A 7,045-nucleotide genomic window follows, 5' to 3' on the forward strand; every position below is an offset into this window, starting at 1 on the left:
AGATACAAACCAGAACAAGGTCCCTAGATGTAAAATCCATGTTTCATGGAGAGAGGTAAATTTTAGCAACACTGTTTTCAGTTGGCACCACTATTACCATGTCTGTTCACCTAGTGGCCAAGGCAATGCTGTTCTACGCTGTGGAAAGTTTAAGTTGGGGACAGAGGCATGGAGGAATCTGGAAATCAGAATCCTCCCATGGTGTATATTTCCCCCCATTGAAGTGATTTATCTGTATCTATATGTTACATTCCTAGAAAAAGAATCCTAAGGATTTTCCCTTATGTGTGTTTTTGTCTTGCTTCCTCTTGGTCCATGATGCCAGTTAAGTTCATCAGCACGATGAAACCAAGAGCAGATTATTCTGCCATTTTTCTTGATCTTTGAGTTACACACCTAATCTAGGGCTGATCACTCCACACTTTAACTGCCCAGGAGGTTCACAATTCTCCCAGCTCTGTGATCATCAATGACTTCGAATTTACCAATATCACCATGCTTCAACATCAGTTAGAAGCCAGGCAATGACTTTGAAGCAATGCCTAGTAAGGATTTGACATTTGGGCCTCTTTTTGGCATTGTTGATGCTCCTGAGAGCATCAGCCAGGACATTCATGCCTACCACTGTAGTGGCACGGAAAGATGGTGGAAACCATGTGTACATTTTTGTGCAGATGTGCTAGGGATTTAATTCTGAAGTGGGAAGAGCGTTCCGCCCTAAAACATCTCCACAGATTTACTAAATTAGATCCTGCCTCTCTTAATCTGGCTTAAAATTTGCCTGTTGAGTGATTTAAGTATAACCAATGTCAAATCACACTAAATTATCCATATTACATCTTGTTCCTATTCCCTTTACCTGAATGCATTTATCAGATTTGGCATGTTGGTTTTAAAGATGGTGAGATTCGGGCTTCCCTGGTGGCGCAGTGGTTGAGAGTCCGCCTGCCAATGCAGGGGACACAGGTTCGTGCCCCGGTCCGGGCAGATCCCACGTGCCGCGGAGCAGCTGGGCCGGTGAGCCCTGGCCGCTGAGCCTGCGCGTCCGGAGCCTGTGCTCCGCAACGGGAGAGGCCACAACAGTGAGAGGCCCACGTACCACACACACACAAAAAAAGATGGTGAGATTCATAACAACAAATTTAAAGAAGAGATTTCCATTCACACATTTACCCCTGATGGCTCCGCTACCCCCAGCCATAGTCATTTGAGCTTATTTTGTTTGTTTTTTAATGTTAAGGGAGCGTTTTGTGCTCAGGAAAACAAAAGAAAACATGGTTACTTGTGTTTAAATCAATACAAAATTTATTAACGTTGTTAATTTCAAATTTCAATCTCAGCTTCAGTGACATCATGTAGGTAGCGTGAAATTGACCATAATGGGAACATGTACACAGTGAAACTGGCAAATGCTACATCTACCAATGCACCACTGCTAAAAATCTAACAAAACAAATCATCCAAAGTATTTTAAACACTACTTACAAACTTAATAAGTCCAAAATTTTTGATTAAAACAGATTTTCTTAAACAGTGAAATACTGTTTGCAAAGAAACTCTTTTACAGCTGTGAGATAATAGAAATATATATATATCGGTCTCTGTCACTGCCCCTCACCCCATTCCTGGCACAGATCTCCTAAAACCCTTGTAATTTCCTAATTGATAAGAGCACTAGGAGCATCCTTTGTTTTAATATATGTCTTTCTAGTTCCTAACACAGAGTTGATAAATCCCTTGGAATTTCCCGGGTGATAGCAGTGTCATTAGTCACTTTTAATGAGGTGACTCTTGGTGGGCTGCTGGATGGGGGCTGGCCACCAGAAAGACCAAGCCATGATTAGAAGCTTGGACTTTTCAGCCTCACTTCCCATTCTCCAGAGAGGAGAGAGGGGCTGGAAATGAAATTAATGATCAATCATGCCTACATGATGAAGCGTCCATAAAAATCCCAAAAGTACTGGATTAGGAGAGTTTCTCTAACACCCAGTGAACACCTGCAGGTATGGAAGAGTGGTGCTCCTGGAGAAAACATGGAAGCTCCACATCCTTTCCCACATACCTTGCCCTCTGCATCTCTTCCATCTTGATGTTCATCTTACCCTTTTATAATAAACCAGTAAACAGTAAGTAAACTGCTTTCCTCAGTTCTATGAGCTGCTCCAGCAAATTAATCGAAACCAAGGATGGGGTCATGGGAACCTTGATTTAGAGTCAATCAATTGGTCAGAAGCATAGGCGACAACCTGGACTTGCATTTATTTGTCATCCGAAGTGGGGAGAGGAGCAGTTTTGTGGGACTGAGATCTTCACCTGTGGGATCTGATGCTATCTCCAGGTAGATAGTGTCAAAATTGAGTTGAATTGTTGGACACTCAGAGGGTGTCACAGAATTGCTTGACATGGAAAAAAATCCCACACATCTGGTGTCGGAAGCATTGTCAGTGTGATAGTAGTGTCAGAGTAAAGAAGAAACACATGGGAGGAAGAGTTTTCCCTATACAGAGCTTTCCAATAAAAATACTACAAGTGAGGCTTCCCTGGTGGCGCAGCGGTTGGGAGTCCGCCTGCTGATGCAGGGGATACGGGTTCGTGCCCTGGTCTGGGAGGATCCCGCGTGCCGCGGAGGGGCTGGGCCCATGGGCTGTGGCCGATGAGCCTGCGCATCTGGAGCCTGTGCTCTGCAACGGGAGGGGCCGCAGCAGTGAGAGGCCCGTGTACCACCAAAAAAAAAAAAAAAAAAATCCTACAAATGGGGGACTTTGCTGGCAGTCCAGTGTTTAAGACTCCATGCTTCCACTGCAGGGGGCACAGATTTGATTCCTGGTCAGGGAACTAAGATCCTGCATGCTGTGCGGATCAGCCAAAAATAAATACGTAAACAAACAAACAAAAGGACAAAAAAAACTACAAGTGGAATAGAAATTAAACATAAATTAAAATCACAAGTCTAGTAAGTCAGATTCTCTAATATATCAGGGTCTCTTAGCCATTCATACATTTAAACTAACAAAATTCATACTGATTATTACGATTACAAAAACATTACCAAAAATATTATATTATGATTTCTTCATTTTCTTGTAAAGTAAGCAAAAAAATTAATAAACAGAAACCGCAATTAAAGAGTTCGGATACCAGCAGGGGGCGCTCTCACACCCTGCAGCAACGGCAGAACGCAACAGGAAGAAGAAAGACTCCTTTCCTGAAAAGGACTCAGCCAATGAAAAGCCACGGACTCTTTGTCTACTATAGCCCTCCCAACTTCTTTCTCCCCTCAATAAAAGCATTCTCCTTTCCTTACTGTACAGGGAACTTGCATGTGGCTCGCCATGGTTGCAGACCCTGAATTGCGATTCTCTACTGATCTGAAATAATCCCACCTTTGCTGGAAAAATATCTAGCAGTCTATTTGTTTCAGGCCAACAAGTCATGCAAACAAAGCTCAATTCAATCCACTTTGTGAGACCAATACCATCCGGGTCCTCTTCCTTGCCTGCCTCTGGCTAAACTTCCCAAGGTCAATAGGAGACAATCTCCGGATCCAACCCCATCATCTGAGAAAATTCCCACACTATCAGTTTTTGATAAATCAGTCATTTATGGGAAATCAGTCTCTTAGTCCTTAATTTTGTCTTCCTGAGGGCACACATGAAAGATTCTCCATTTTATCTCCTCCAGTTCTATTTTGGACTGCAATTCTTTCACACTGCCATAGCAAGTCAAATTCCTCATGTCCAGGCTTGGGAGGGTGAGGTCACTAAGACAGTGCCCCTTTGGTCAGGAGTGGTGAAGGAGCTGGGCATGGCTGAGTGTACAGAGTAGAGACAATAACTAGAGCAGAGGAGGACTGGCAGAGCAGAAAATAAATCACACCACATTAATCCTCGCAGTGCAGCCAGGATGCCATGTGCATGTTTATCATGCAATCGAACTCATGATCTGCTAAGATTTGCTCTCCATATTCTCTCAGTTAGGCCTAACTACCCATCCTTTAGGGTCCGAGTCAGCTCAGTTCCCACCTCCTTCCTTAGTCTTTCTCCATGACTGGAGCCCCTACAGACCTCTCTCTCTTCTGACCTCGTAGCACTGTTAGAACCACTAGCCAAACTCTTCCTGGCAATGTTATTTAACTTCCTTTTGCATATTTTATCCCTTTTCTGGATTTGAGCTTGCTAAAGCCAGGGACTGTATTATATAGTATCTTATTTTATAACTCCCTCAGTACTTAAAAAGGCTTTTTACTTAGGCAGTTCATGCTGTATGGAATCACTTGCACGTAACTTGGTAAATGCCTTTAGATGGCAGTGACTAACATTAGGAAGATAGCCTGCTCCATTATTGTAAAATTTTAATCTATATTACACATTAAATCATGCCTTCTGTCCTTCTGAAATGTAACTAAACACAGTTTAAATTTAATTTTACATAGTTGGCCACAATTGTGCATGCCTAGTGTTGTATCCTATAACCTTAGAGTGGGAATGAAGTAAGACCTTGGTAAGGTTTGGTGAAATGTGATTTCACATTGTGAATCTTGACATAAGATTCACTTATGTCAAGGGGTTTTAAAATGGAGCCAGGAACCCATTAAGGAGGTGAACCTCACACACGGATGGAACCATGGACTTCTGAATTGGGCCAAACCACAAATATTCCAAGGACTCTGCAAGAACACCTGAAACTTGTCACAGTTATGGACCGGACTTTCCCCTCCCTCTAGTGTTAGCCTTATCAAACCTGTTTAGTCAACACTAGCTTCTGCCTCCAACTACAATTAAAATTCTTTGTAATACAAATCTCCCGTCTTTGCCTTTAAAAGCTCCTGACTTTTACTCCCCAGCAGGACGCTGTTTAGGTTGCTACCAGAATCTAGGTGACCTGAATTACAATTCTTTGATCCCCAAATCAGTTCCTTCCAAGACAATAATTCTAAACTTTCTGAAAAAGATTTCTCAGTTACAAGACTGGTAACTCTTCTGTCACCCCCTCCAGCTCCTCAAGTCTGTCCTCCACACTTCCCCCCATCTCCCTCCTTCTTTTCCTCTTCCCTTGCTGAACTCCCTTTTTACTCCCCAAACCCTGAGGCCTCCCTTGATCCTCCACCCCCAACCTCTTTCATTCAACCAATTCAAACTCACAGGTTTAGCGAATTCCCTGATGGTCCAATGGTTAGGACTCCGCACTTCCACTACAGGGGTCACGGGTTCAATCCCTGGTCAGAGAACTAAGATCCTGCAAGCTGTGCAGTGCAGCCAAAAAATAAATAAATACACAAAATCATACGTTTAAATTGAAACCTAATAATGAGGGCACCCTCTTAAATCTAATTTACATACTTGGGACTAAGGCAGAATTGCTAGCTATAGCCAAAGGGATTTCCAAGCTTACTGAGAACCCTCACCATTTTGCAAAGGAATTTAACATTGTCATTCAAATCTATGAGCTTGTGTTTCCTGATCGCCCAACTTTGGATGGCTAAAGCTGGCTGGAATAATCCTTTAGAGGATCTTCAATGTTTCATGCTAGCTGACAGCTCTGAAGCCAAAGAAATAGCAAAAACTTTACATGAAGCCATTCCTTGGGCCTTCCCAAAACCTGTTGATTGGAATAAAATCAAAGCATGCACTCAAGGACTAACAAACTTGTGCATGACTATTACAACAGACTTGAAATTGTTTTCAAGGAAAATCCTGGACTTGTAACGGAGCAGGACCTTATGGGGCCTTCCCAGGACAGGCCTTCCCCCATATCCTGTGTTTTAGCTTCTCTCTGAAGTACCTAGATAATAGTTTTTTTTTTTTTTTCCTTAGAGTTCATCTCCATTTATTTCAACATTACATGTTTAATGATGACTTCAACATTATATTTGCAGTTTTAAAATAAACTTAAGTAGGCTTTAATTTGTTTAAATAATTATCTATAGAACTACTTTTAGGCAGGCAAAACATGTTCAGTGATTTTTTTTATCCTCAGCCATTGTCTTATTGCTCATTTTATCAAATTAATCCTTCCTGTCCCAAAGAAAATTAAGAGATCACTATTATCTATAAATTGGGGGATGAGTTATAAAGTTTTTGTATATTATATGTTACATACATATATACAATATACATATGCATTTTATATATGTGTGTATATATGTAATGTATCCTCCAGTTTTACAAATTTTTAGTTACAAGTCCTAAGAGGGATAGAATATATAGAGACTACTTATTAAATCTTATTTGGGAATTGCTGAAATAGAATGTTACCATATTTGCCTCCTAATAACAACAAACACCATAAAACATAACTCAGTCAATAAATGGAATTCAATGAAAAATTTAAATATTCTTACAAACCACAGAGACTACAAATGCCCAAGAAAATCTGATGTCTATTTAGGTCACTAAATAACATTTTTCAGTAAAATCTAGAGATAAAGAAGATTTCAGACTGAATAAAAAAAAAAAACATTTGGAGGAAATTTATCTTTAAGTTCAAAAGTCACAAAATTAATCAACTGTGTCAAAAATTAAGTTCAATACATTTCTTAACAAACACAAAGAATTCCATACAAGAAATTGATTATAAAATTCTGATAGGACTTCCCTGGTGGTCCAGTGGTTAGGACTCTGGGCTCTGAACGCAGGGGGTCACGGGTTCGACCCCTGGTTGGGGAAGATCCCACATGCCACATGGCAAGGCCCCCCAAAATAAATAATTTACAAAATTTTTTAAACACAGAGAAAGGAAAAGAGAAATGAAACATAGTAAGGTCTAATGAATAGTAAATATTATATAAATGAAAGCAAATAAATCATTTATTGCAAGAATTTTTTTTTTTTTTTTTGCGGGACGCGGGTCTCTCACTGTTGTGACCTCTCCCGTTGCGGAGCACGGGCTCCGGACGCGCAGGCTCAGCGGCCATGGCTCACGGGCCCAGCCGCTCCACGGCATGTGGGATCTTCCCGGACCGGGGCACGAACCGTGTCCCCTGCGTCGGCAGGCGGACTCTCAACCACTGCGCCACCAGGGAAGCCCTGCATGTCTTTTTGAATTA

General features: G+C 41.4%; 1 pseudogene; it reads right to left on the reverse strand.

Annotated features, from left to right (window-relative positions):
* Window positions 1–245: 245 nt before the first annotated feature.
* LOC136118025 (small ribosomal subunit protein uS8-like) lies at window positions 246–622 on the reverse strand (annotated as a pseudogene).
* Window positions 623–7,045: the final 6,423 nt, after the last annotated feature.

Source organism: Phocoena phocoena, chromosome 1, assembly GCF_963924675.1.
Source record: "Phocoena phocoena chromosome 1, mPhoPho1.1, whole genome shotgun sequence".
NCBI lineage: Eukaryota > Metazoa > Chordata > Mammalia > Artiodactyla > Phocoenidae > Phocoena > Phocoena phocoena.